Genomic DNA, 13,791 nt, shown 5'->3' with positions numbered 1-13,791 from the left:
GTGGATTTTTTTCTGTGCTGCTCCCGGGAGTGATTGACTAAGTGTCATGTTCTTGTCCTTATAACCTTGGGTATCAACGCTGTCTTCTGTGGACAGGAAGATGCAGGAACAACAATCACACAGATTGTTGCATACAATCAGTCCTTCAGCTTTTGTCTTTTTAGCTGTACTGATAAATGTTCTAACCATTCCATTTGTTTTGCACCTAATTGCATTTTGAATATGGCAAGGGGCCAGGGTTTGAATCTGGGACTGGTGCACTGCTAATTCCGACCTTGTTACCAGGGTGTGTTCTGATTTACTGACCAGAGAAGGGTGACCACAGACAAATTGGGTGTCCCTCAGGAGTGTGTTCCTGGGTCTGAATGACAGAGAGAAAGAGAAAGAGAAAAAGATAAATAGAGAGAGAGAGAGTCCATTTCTGCATTGTTCCTCTTCCTGAATTGGGCTCCACTGGGATTCGGTGTTTGCTTTTCTGTCCCCTCAGTCTGCAGAGCACACACACACACACACACACACACACACACACACACGCATGCACAAACATTTGCTCCCACTCGCACACAAACATATTTGTGCACATGCAGAGGCACGTGCAGACATGCACACACACACTCGAGTATATATACTGTTTACTAGGGATGCAAATTTCATGCAATTCTTTTAATTGATCGTCAGCATCCATTAATTGATTACTACTGATTACTGTAACTGATAAGCATAAAGTCAACTATATGACCTATGAAAAAATGACTCAAAATAGGCCTACCAATTAATAGGTTGTAAGGCCTATAATAGAATCAAGTGCCGTGAGACCCCCAACAAAAGACAGCTAATAGGCAATATTCCTGAATGCTGTAACATTCAGCCGTAACATGAATATGAGCTTGTTTATGTGCTCTGGGATAATTCTGGGGTGCAGTCTGCTGAAGCTGGGCCTGGCAGCTGAGAAGAAGACGCACGCAGCCGACACTGATGTTCCAGGAATGGACAAATAGCATATTGCTAATGCTGCTCGTCAAAGGAACTATGACTCGCTAACTTTCCACTGGTCGAGGGGATTTGTGTCTAATGACGGAGAAACGTCTTTCTAATCCAAAATCTAATCACCAGCTAGGTTATTCATTTAAAAAATATATTGAAATTTAGCTGTTTAATCAATAAAATTTATCGATCAACATTCTGATTAACGATTAACAGTTAATTGATTAGCTGTTAACATCCCTGTTATATACCAGTGTACAGTATACTATGTACTATATGCACACACACCTGTGCACACATACGCATGCATTCACATTCTCACACACACGTAGGCCATTCCCATAAAATCTCTCACACAAGCATAACCATATGTGTGCACACCCCCTCACAGACACACACACACACACACGCACATACCCAGGGAGATTTTTTTATCCCTCAAAAAATCTGCATTAGCCTAACAGCCTTGAAGGGCCACAGAGGTCCCCACAGAGAGCTGGGCCTGCTCTAAATCAGCAGCCTTTCTGATACAGTTTCCTGTCAGCTGGATGCTTGAGGGAGCAGGTCTCACAGTAACGATCGTCTCCGTGGAGGTCCGCCGCTCACAGCCGTCCTGCGGTAAGCTAATGGTCTACGCCTCCGCTCTGGAGCCATGCCGACACTGCTGAGCAGATCGGTCAATTCAAATCCATTCTTCCTGCCTTTCTCCCTGCACAGCAGTGGCTTTGTTTCAAACGGAGGAATGAGCTGGCTCTGGGCTGCGGAAGGGGCCTGATACCATGGTAATGGGTGGCATGCGAAGCTTGGTAGGAACAGATGTGCAGGTGGATTCAACACTGAGAGTCCTGTCAAAGCGATCGCAAGCCCCTGTGTGCACTTAGCTAATGGAGGAACAGTGAGAAAAATCAAAACTCTTTTCAGCCTGATATTCGGGTAAACGGTACCAATGAAAGGCCAATAAAAAGTGCAGAAGGTTACCAAGGTGACAAGTTCTAAGGCAAATAAATATGTTTTGACTCCTCTGTGTTGCCCTCTGTGTTGCCCCTCGGTTGGATCAATAAGATGGCGATTTTCTTGGGGGCTGAATCCTCTGAGCAGTGGCTGTGACTGTGTGAGTTTAATATGCCAGAGCGCGACTCACATCGCCAACACCCACTCGTGGTGCTGATTTTTCAGCGTGCTTCCTGACAGCCATGCTTTGCAAGGCCTTTCCCTGGTGGTTGTCATGGTGCGAGGCAAAATGTTATTGCATGAACACGTATCCGAACAGATAACATTGAAGATGTCTTTGGGAAGATTCCAAACAACAATCCCATCCAGAACGATGGCTATGCATATGGATTCACTTCACTGGATGAGGTGAACAATGGAGGCTTTCAAAAGCTTTAACCCTGCCCCCACCCCATCACCCCACCTCATTGATTTTCGACGCCACGCTCCCAAATGGAATTGTCTTCTCTTTTCACTCAGAATGTGTGTGTTGAAATTTGACTCTCCCTTTAAAAGATTAATTTAAAAACAAGTCACACAGCCTGACGGACACGTTATCAAGGAGCAGTGAATTAAAACACTTGATAAAATGTCTTGCTTTTGTTATTTCCCCTTTGAGTGAAGAGCCCATTTGGTGTGTGCAGAATAGGTGACGATGATCTCCAGACAGTAGCGGTGAGTCAGGGTAATTTAATTCAGTTTAATGAAGGTAGCTCAAGGCTCAGTGCAATTATCAGAGTTTTTAATTTAGAAAAAGAGTCAATGGGGTGAATATTCAACATGGCGTCGTCGCTCGGAAAATTGTTTCAATGGCGATCATTTAAACTCAGATGAGCAGGTGCAGGGACAGGAGGGAACTTAAAACAATCACAGTAATATATATATATATTTTAAAAATCATTAAAAATGTTCCCCCACAAGGTTTCTAATACAGCCTGACTTTGCCTTGTGTGAAATATTTTCTAATTCTCTCTAATGACATTAAAGCAGGGCGGTTGCTTGAGGGGCTGCGGCTGCAACAGAGGAAAAACAGATGTCACTAGCGTCTGTAGGGCATCCTTGGCAGGCTGGCAGGCACTTGGCTTATTGTGCCTGCAGCACGCATGTTCTCCCTTAGAGAGCCGTGGCGCTCATTAGCCAGTAGGGGTGGTGGAGCTCCACTGTGAAGTAACACACTGCGGTTTGGGAAACATGGGAGCGCTCATTAAGGCAAGCTGTCCAGGAGGAGCCTGGATCAACGGAAAATTTAACATGGAAATTCGGGAGTATGTCCTGCTATTTATTTATTTTTATTTTTTTACCTCAAGTGTAAAGATGGTATCACCTCAGGATCTAGCTTTGAATCTAAAACTAAATACTGACAACACTGATGTCCATTTCTCAGGTCACTGTCAGAAAGGCCTCTTAAATTACCTTTTGATGTTCTGAATACATAGATATTTTTTCAAAGCTGTAAATATGCAGAGGAAAAATTCTTAAATCAAAACACCATGTTTTTTTTTTTGATTTGACTTTATTTTATTATTTTTGGACAGGCATGATGCAGGGCAGCCACATTCTGGAGTTTCTCATCAGAGGGAGTCTGATAAATATAAATCTCAGATAAGGTCCCCCTGGGATTAACCTGGGCTGAACGTGTGAGATACAGATGCGGGGCTGAATCAATCAGTCCATCAGTAAACGTCTGGGCAAATTCCATCTAAACCAGTGACCCTGAGGGGTTGTGGGGGGGGGGGGATGGGGATGCTGTCTCACAAACAAATATCTGATAAAGGGCCTTGTGGGCTCCCAGGTCCCCTGAAAACAAGCAGCTGCTGCACTCCAAACTTTTCTATCTTTATTATCTCTTCCTCCATAATAATCTCCAGAGCATTATTTTATACTCGCAGTGTCCTTGTATTTATTTATCAATAAAGTCCGCTGTTGTTGGAGCCCATGGCAGAGCTGCAATGGGTGGAGGTTTGGGCTAAATGTACACTATTTAAATGACAAGGGTAAAGGATATTAGGTGCACACTGATATGTCGAAGGACATTAAAGTGGCGTATAACTGCCACATTTGGAAATGTCAGGCTTGGATGGCGTCGCCCTTTCTGTGTGTCGACAGTCATGCAAATTTCAAAAGAATGATAAGTTCTTTGTCAGAGTACATGAAAGGAGGTTGAAAAATACCTCTGAGTGTCTGAGCACAGATGGATCCCTGTGAAGTACAAATGAAAGGGTGGAGGTTTCGCTCAAGTTCAGGATGGGGCACCAGGTACCATGCTCCTAGGCACCCCCCAAAGTTCACAAACGTCTGATGATTTGTATCACTCAAAGGATGGAACCCTTTTCCTGTCAACTTCTATTTATTTTTTATTTTTTTCTGAAAGGAATGATTTAATGTAACCCACAAATGTTATTCTCCTGACACTATTTGAGTAGTCTTAAAATTCAGAGGGTTTTTTAAATTCAAGTTTCCCAAATGGCCATTAAATTGCAGACTTAGCTGCTGCACAGCCCTACTGGTTTTCAGATTGGTCACTGTTATAGTGTTGCACTGCAACAGATAATTCATTTTTGATCAGAAAATGTGCAACACTCGGTCTTAAGCCTCAGAATAACTCAGAACAGAAGAATGATCCGGATGTTACATTTTGTGTACATTTTGTACATGTACATGTGTACATTTTTTGTAAGCGCTAAGTCCTGTTCAATTTATGAGAGAGTGAGAGCCAGGGGAATTGTGAGGGAACATTGCTCTGGTAGTACCAGGCTCTGCTAATGCAAGTGGTGAAGCGGTCAGGTAATTGGTTATGTTTGTAATCTAACCCTCTGTTGTGTGGGTGAGTGACTAACTCACTGGCAGTTAACACAGAGTAGGAGAGGTTTCACAAGGTTAAAAACATTCTTTGGAGGTTTGCTTCTGTTGTTCTTGTTTATTACCTGAAATATTGATTTTTCACCCTCTCTACACTATCTGTCTGATGTGTTTTATATGAAGGTTTTCTTTTCCCTTGCCTGGTTGTTTTTAAGGTTCTTGGCATCTTGGCCTTGTTGGATCTCTAAAAGTGAGACTATTAGCAATCATACTTTATAAAAATCTAAGCGCTTCTAAATAAACAGACAACATGGACTGTGCTGAAAGTAGTTTTTTTCCCTTTGTTTCTTCTAATCCTTTCAAACAGGCCATCTGGGTTGTTTGTAAAGGACTTGAGACTTGTAGCACATCTAGGCCATTCGGTGTATCCACATTGTGGAGTCTCCTTAACCCTCAGGACGCAAAGCATATTTTGGCCCTTTCTTACTTTTAAACTCGTAAGTAGGGCCACCAGTTTATTTCCCCTTGTTTTCTCACCTTGTACTTCAGTCCTCTGCCAGGTCATGATACCCTCTTTGTCAATCCCCTTCACAAACAATCATCCCACTTGCACCACCTCAATAGTCAAAGTTGATAAAGTATTTGCCATGAATTAAGCACAGGTAATGATTGACAGAAATATTTACGAGTGACGTGTTAAATTCAGTTTGATTACTTACTATCGTGGACATGATGCAATATTTTTTAATGCTCTGCAGGGGCATGATATGTTTTTTAGGAAGCAGTGGGAAATGCCCTGTGGGACAAGCAAGGATTAATTAAACATATGTTTATTTTCCAAATCCAGCGGTTCCAACAGTCAATGCCCTTGTTAAAATGTTTAGCACTCTGAATACTGAATACAAGCGATGTTGCGTACTAGAACCCCTCGCTTAACCTACATGTAAAATATATTTTAGTGTGATTTAATTTAATAATTCTTATTGAAAATGAGAAAATTAAATCGCCAAATTCATTGATAGGTCAGTATACAGAAAACTGGTGGAATCAACCAACAAGTCAAAATAAGCTCTACATCCGGATTTAAGATGAAATAATTGAATTCAATACGAAGCAGTCAATTAGATTAATGCATTAAAATCATACATTCTTTATTGAATGCAGGCTCTCTACTTCTAAATTACAAAACAGTAGACATTACACAAAACATTAAGCTTTCGATTCTCGATCCAATGTTGGCTGGTGCCACTTGTATTTTCTGAAATGCAGCATGTTGTTGTGTTTTCGATTTGCAGTTGCTTCACAATTTGCAGTCGTATTGCAATTTGTTATTGTGTTTTTTTTTCTTGTCGTTGTGCTTCAGAGACTGATTTTCTTCTTTCATGCTTTTGCATTTGCATTTGTTTTTGGTTGTTGTGTTTCATGTTTGCATTTGTGTTTTCCGATTTGTATTTTTTTGTGATAATGTTGTGTTGCGGCCACTGCATAAATCCCATCCCTATTTGAATTCAGATATCTAAGCCTTTGTTTACCGGAGTAATATGACAATGTGATCGCCAGCTCTGCAAGAATCTTATCTTACAGATTAAAGATATGTTAAGAAATTTCTGTTTTATTACCGTTTGATTGACAGGAGTGCTTTTCATACCACAGGTGCCCTTTTAGTTTACTGTTGTTCAGGGTTCAGAATTTTGCTGTAATGAACACCACATTGCTTGAGGATCAGAAAGAAAAGGTACAAAAACGAAAAGCCGTAATGGACACGGACATTCGTTTCAGGTGGAGAGTGTATCCGCTCGGCCACGGACACCCTCCGTTTCATTTCGCCCATTGATCTCTCATTAGCAGAGCCAAGGCTTTTGTGCGAATCATTTCCACAGCACAGACTGATTGTTTTTTTTTTTATTATCTTGTTTTTTTTTTTTTTTTTTCCAAAGCGCTGTGGCTCTCCCTGTGAGCTTGGCAGCCCATTCATCATTGCTATGCGTCATCTCCCCTCCGTTGCCTCTGGGACCTTCGAAACCTCTTCAAAACACAGATGAAAGGTGACTTTTTTTTGTTTGCTTGTTTGTTTGGATGAGAGGTCACTGACCTGTTACGAGAACCCGTTGCTAGTTAACAGCCAGGCGTGCTGGGGAATTCTATTCCACTCCATTCTGCCTGCATTCCAAATGGGCGGATACATGTATTTTTCAAACTGGAATTTTGATTCTGTGTTTGGAAAATGTATCTTACACCATGGGTCTATATGGGAATATGCTACATTATTCCCATTTGTAATGGGAGAGTGACATGGTGATGACACATTTAGGGGGTCATACAAACCATGCTCGCCCATCAAATTCTTATACACCTGATGGAGCACATGCATCAGCAAGCAGCCAATGCCATCACAACACAACCATTACACAACACACCTCTCCTTGCGATGTCAATGACTGTAAACTACATTAAGGCAGCCCACAGCATGCCATATATCACAGAATCCAACTGGGAATAGCATTATGAAAATAATGTATCTTTATTACTTATAAATAATTTGTTGTGTGCCAGAGGTAATCAGAAGATTGACTGCCTATCCTCGCAGCCCGAATGAGCCTTGGTTTCCATATCTTCTCCTCTTCCTCGCTTTGCCATCTCCATCCCCCACCAAACACACACACACACATGCACGCACATACGCGCAAGCACGCACGCACACACACACACAGGAGAGTAGCTGAAAATGGGATTGGGATTTAATTGAAAGCAGCTTACCACCATTTTCAAAGGCTCTGATTAAAGCTACTGTGCCACAGAAAAAATGTCAATAAGGAATTCAAAGAAAGTGGCTTTAAATCAGATTCCTCCAGCAGCATTTTCACAATATATGTGCTTTGTTTTTTTTTAGTCCCGTAGACACAAACAATCAATTGTACCTTTGGTGTGTGTGCACATGTGCATGACAAAAGAGAACGAGGGACATTCAACTTGACTTTCCTGTTCATCTCATCACTGTACTGTCGCAGCAAGTCATGTCTGGATGGGATGCTGGAGATTTTTGGAAGTGTTGTCTTATCTGAAAAGTTTGTCACAATCGAGGTATTAAATCGTGCTTTATTAAGTTTGTCCTCATTTGTAAGCCAAACTAAGAATAAATTATTTGGATAGAAAGATGGGTAAACTAGTAACACTATGAAAGTAGTTAGCTACCTCGTTACTAGTTTCCCCATCTTTTATAGGTCATTTCCTCATCTTTTATTTGGCTACCTTTCTGGCCAAACATTTCAGCTAACCAATCAGGAGCCTGAAGCCTAATATGTTCATTTTTGGTTGTTCCTTTTCAAGGCCAGATATGTAACTACCTCCTGAAATTGCTTTCTTTGCTTCAGTATGATCACACACACACACACACACACACACACACACACACACACACGCACGTACACACACAGACACACACACACGTGCACACATGCACACATACACTCACACTCTCACCCTTTTCCGGAATTGCTTAGCTTCAGCCACTTCAGGATTAACTGGTATACTTGATTAGGATGATGGTAGGCTCTAAGTGAGGTGTTAAAGTTCTAGTAACTAAAAATAAGAAACACTCAGGTTCTGGGTGCTATGTGCAACTGATTTGCATCTGTATGTTCCAAACAGAGACCGCGTGAGATCTTGTTACTGACAGGAGCGTTTGTACCGCTGATGTTAGAGCTAATTTTTAAGCCCATGCACCTTAATCAAACTCCCTGGGGACCAGTGTTCCCATGGTTACCTAATTGCTCTGCCACACCAGTAGCATATGTTTATTTAAAAAAAAAAAAAAAAAACATCTATTTGACTTTACCCACCCAGTGAGTCATTATGTAATAAGGTATTTACTATAAATACCCAAAACCATCTACCACAAATCTGCCCCAAGGGACGGCAAATAACCTCTGTGACCCTATTAAAAGGGATGGACACAAATGGAATTATTTCACAGGAGAAATGGCAGCGGTCCATGGAGGCATTTTTAAGATTACACTGAAATTGCATTTTGCTTGTTTTTTAAAGACCACAAAACTCTTTTTTATTACTTTGCTGTTTGAACATTTAATGCAGGGACATTTGATTCCAGATGATTTTATTGGAATCTACTGCAAATTGTATTATGTCATTTTATTAGTAATTATGTTGTTCATATTTATTCCAATTCTGGTAAATCTTCATATTCTTGGAAAGTCAATAACAATGATAACCAACCTCTTCATCAAAAAAAAGAATGGAGAAAGTTAGAATTGGTGGAAAATCCAGGTTCAAAAAGTAAAAATACTCCCCAGTATTTTGTTCTAAACACCTGGATTTGCTAATTAGCACACTTCTGCTGCCAGGATTTAGAACTAATTTGTGAAATCAGCTGGTTGAGTTCATGAGTGGAAGAAACACATGGCAGGAACTTCCTTAACAAGAATGCCTTCAGATATTTGGATTTCAACATGCAGCACCGGGGGATACTTAGGAGTCTTAAATAAAGAAATTTTGACCAGACAGCTGAGATTATTGGTACACAGGTCCCATGTCCCAATTTCAGTCTCTTAAGATATAAACTGGTATTCTGCAGATGCTTAGCCACTGGGTAAACTACAAAGATAGAGTGTAATGTTGCTTTCATGTTATATTGCGTTAGCTAGGTAGTGAACAGCAAATCCTGTTATGTCGCTCCTTTTACTGACTTGATCAAAGAAGATACCCGGAGTCAGTCAGGGACACAAAAACCAACTTTATACTTCATTGGGGTGCTTTTTCACTTCTCCACACACTTAACAGTCTATTATCGCCCTCCACATCCTTTTTCATCCAGGCTCTTCCCTTTTTTATATCAACAAGGAAACAGCAAACTAACTGCCATTCCAACATCAGATGGTAGCTGATTTCAAATTTATTCATTATTTAAATCAACTTGGTAATATATGTCTAGGTTAGAATATCTATTTGCTCTCTGTCTTTTTAGCCTGTCACCAATCCCCCTCCCCCCCCCCCCCCCCCCCCCCCCCCCACCCCATTTTCAGAATCAGCGAGGCCACACATGTGAAGGGTACTTTGTCTTTAGTCACTGATATAATTTTTCACATCTGTTTGTCTTCTCAGCTGTGTTGGCGCATGCAGAGGTAATTACAGGAGCAGAATTAAACCCAGGGAATGTAAATATTGAATAATGACTAGGGGGCAAACAACGTTTGGCAGAACATGTGAAATTAGGCATAGATACTTTCCAAATATTACTTTTCGATTCAGGAATTATCAGAGGCAGCATAATATACCAACTGGAAAAAAGATAAGCGTGATCTAAAAACAATGATATCTTCAATGTTATTGTTAGTTTTGTTTGTAATTTGGTCTGGGAAGGTATGTAAACTACATTTCCAAAAGTATGTGGACACCCCGTATAATTAGTGGTTTTGGCTATTTCAGCCACACCCATTGCTAAAATCAAGTGTAGTGTGTAAAAATCATCTGTCCGCAGTTACAACGCTTTACAGTGTTCCAAAATCTAGGTGTCCACATACTTTTGGAAATGTAGTATACATTATGACTCTGACTGACCAGCAGTACAAGAGTTATAGGAATCGCATCACTGTTACTACTATGTATCATGATTTTTTAAAAATGCATCAGCCCCCTTGCATGACCTTTCTACAGAAAGAGACTACACGTTCCTCTCAAAACTTGTGTGGGCAAGATTTGAATGTCCCTGGAGATTATGAGAATTCTGTTTTCCTGCAAACCAAAAAAAGAAACATTGCAACCTATTTATCACATACTTATTTTAAAATGAAAAGTATAATAAATACTTGATGAACAATGAGAAATGCATTTGCTACTTGGATGCACACTAAAAGTAGAAAATCTCTGGGTTGAAAAAAGGAAAAATATTTTGAAACAAAGGCAGAAATCTTTTTTTATCTGCCATGCAGGGACAGTGTAGATGCCTGTGTAATCCCAGAAGACTGTGAGCTGACAGTTGACTACATTTCCTAGGTTGCATATGCTAATGCCACCAGCCATGGAAGTCTCATCCTGGTCTCACCATTCTGCTTGGTTTCTTTGTGCTGTTGTGCTGGAACTCCCCATGTGTGTCATTGCTCTATCACCTGATGTCACAGTCTTGAAATGTCTTTGTCATCTGCAAGCAGTTCCTATCTTCAAGGTTTAGTCTTCACAGCTGGCCAATCCAGCCCCTCTACACCAAGCACTGGCCAATCCAGAACCTCTAGAGCAAGTAGAATAAACATCACAACCCTGGCTGTTGCGTCTGGTTTGCCTAATTATATTATGACAGCCTAATAACTACAATAATAACTTAAGCTCTACAGTGTGTAGCATTTGGGTGCTGAGAGAAGGAGTCCATGAAGTCGCCTCAAAAAATAAAGGTTCCTTATTAAGGTTTTCTCTGCAGTTATAATTTCATATTTTAAACCTCATCTGTATTCAATGCAGTAATATAGATTTTAGGATTATCCCCATTATGAATAAAAGAAAATAAATTCCACTTCCTACAAGATTATTTTCGACCAAAGATAAGAAATGAATAAAACACCTATCTGCCAACGTTGGTCATATCAGAAACATATTATATAACCTATTTTAGCTGTCAATGAACTTTTTGTTATACTGTAGAGGATATAATAGCTATGAAATTGTGCTGAGTGATTAAACTGGTGGGTTACACATTTTTTAATTCTATCTGGTGTGGTTTTAATGGGTACGTTTTACTTAAGAGTGACAGTTTGCTGCTAAGACTTTTAGAGTTAGGAGCGAGTGATGAGCTAATGGGTTCTACCTTCTACCTCTACACACTGAGAAAGATCAGGGCTATGCTAAGGTTTGCAAGGTTTCTGTGCTCCTGTGTTCATACGTTTAAAAAATACAAAAATTCTCTACTCTGTCCAAATCCAGTGAAAGTTAGCTGATGGCTTGGTCTGAATTCAATAAATATTTGTCCTTAACTTTGACTTAGAAATAAAATCTGCTCAACATCAGTGAGGTGATTTAGTCACCAAAATTAACTTTCCAAACTATGTGCAAAAAAGAAACACACTTGCATTTGTTTGTTATTAAAAGTTGAGGACAAACGTTGATTGAATCCAGGATAATGCCTGAGTCAGATCTCCATTTGTCTACTGTGCAGTTATCCAAGTTTTTCCAGATTACTCCAGAAAGGGCACAATGGCCTGGATTCAGTCAATGCTTATACTTAACTTTGACTTACAAATAAATGTAACAATGCAGAGTGCATGCAAAAGTCAGAGTCACAAAACATTTCACAAAGTTTGAGGCAGAACATCACACTCAGCAATACATAAATTCATTTATAAATAAATGAAGGAATACATGAATGCATAAACAACTTTATTCAGTAAAAAATATATATATTTGTTTATATGTATAAAATTTATATTTTTAAAAATGGTTTCCCTTCTTGGTCCCCTATGCTGATGGTGAATTCTGCAGCATTTGTACTGTATATGCAGAGTGCTGTGAAAGGGCAGTCTCAGGGTTATTAATCTTTCTAAACCCTGGGGTTTATGCATTTTCTCATATCAGTTTGGCACAGTGTGTGGAGGAGAACTGAAGGCTGTGTTATTTAATTGCACACTTGCATAATCACACCACCCTCTTTCACAGCCAGACAAAATGCAGACATTCACAAATACACACCTTTACAAAAGAAAAAAGGAAATAAAAAGGAAATGTTCTCTGAAGAATAAATACAGATATGACACAGCTATTAATAATAACAGACTATAATGCACATTGTTATCCATACAAAAGGGACAGTTTGTAGCCATGGCTGAATCTCACTTAGTCTGCATTGTGCTGCAGGGACCTCTTGGTGAAATGGTGGGACAGGTCTAGCTGGATGCTTACACCTTCAAACAACATGCAGTTCTGAGGACGATTTGTATCCAATGCACCAGGGGTTTGCCCACCTCTTTCCCCAGAGGACCGGAGTATGTGCTGGTTTTTGTTCTGACAAATCACCTTAGCTTAGTTTTCATAAACAGTTGTGTACACCAACGCTGGTTCAAAGCTGTATCAGAGCAGAGTTAAAAACATTCACATCGAAAGTATACATGCATGGTATACATGAATACATGTCTTTAACTGTAGTTGAAATGAAAAGGATAGTTACCTAGTGTTGCTGAGATGTTGTATCAACACTCGCTGGTCTGAGAATCCTGCATTACCATAAGTAAATCATTAGATGCACCGGCTAAATGAATGTAATATAATATAAAAAGTCTGGTTATAAGTCATTAGATAATGAAGACCAAAAAATAGCACAGGTTGTTGAGAATATACCCAATAAATGAAGAGGCCATATGCAGCATGCTTAAGTATTATAGAGTATTTAGCAAATCAAATGTACACACGTAATAAAATAAAAGACTTGTGCTGATTAGTATGTCTCTCTCTCTCTCTCTCTTATGTAAATATCATGTTGAGATGGTTGATTTAATAATAAAAATAATGCATGGTTAACTATAAACCTAAACTAATATGCTAGCCTCTGATAAGGCTGAGATTGAGAATTAATTATCCTTGGTATGGATTGTTCAGCTAATTAAATGCATGATTTTAATCAATTAAAATAAATGAAAACAGATAAAGAGCACTGACTGGTTTAAAAGTTAGAATTCAGCCTCACCAGCAGCCAATTCACTAGCAGCCTATGATATAGTTTATTCTATTTAACATCCTATGGGATTTACACAGATTTTTCTTTTCTGTATGCTTGATTTCTGCAATAGGATATGTTAACTAGACTGTGGTTTTCACCGGCTGCTTCCAGGTGCCAATCTCAATTAAGTCTCATTCTTTAACTGTTGATTGCGAGTGTATGCGTCCGCAGGTGCACCCATTTTGCACCAAAAGCCAAACATACACCTCCATGTTCACTTTGTGCTTGATTTACGTTTGCCTGCAGTAAATGGTGGAATTTCCTCTGAAGTTTTTTTTGTTTATATCTTAAAACAGTTAAAATAT

At 39.7% G+C, this 13,791-nt stretch overlaps 1 long non-coding RNA gene across 1 annotated transcript; it reads right to left on the bottom strand.

The window, feature by feature from the left end:
* Window positions 1–12,223: 12,223 nt before the first annotated feature.
* Window positions 12,224–13,533, bottom strand: LOC118214685. Its single transcript, XR_004762670.1, has 3 exons — window positions 13,454–13,533; window positions 12,938–12,983; window positions 12,224–12,835 (listed from the first exon to the last, which is right to left on the bottom strand). It is a non-coding gene; the product is annotated as an uncharacterized LOC118214685 (long non-coding RNA).
* Between the last annotated feature and the right edge of the window lie 258 nt (window positions 13,534–13,791).

The sequence above is a fragment of the Anguilla anguilla genome, chromosome 16, assembly GCF_013347855.1.
Source record: "Anguilla anguilla isolate fAngAng1 chromosome 16, fAngAng1.pri, whole genome shotgun sequence".
Classification (NCBI taxonomy): domain Eukaryota; kingdom Metazoa; phylum Chordata; class Actinopteri; order Anguilliformes; family Anguillidae; genus Anguilla; species Anguilla anguilla.
This window is presented reverse-complemented; position numbering and strand designations above follow the sequence as displayed.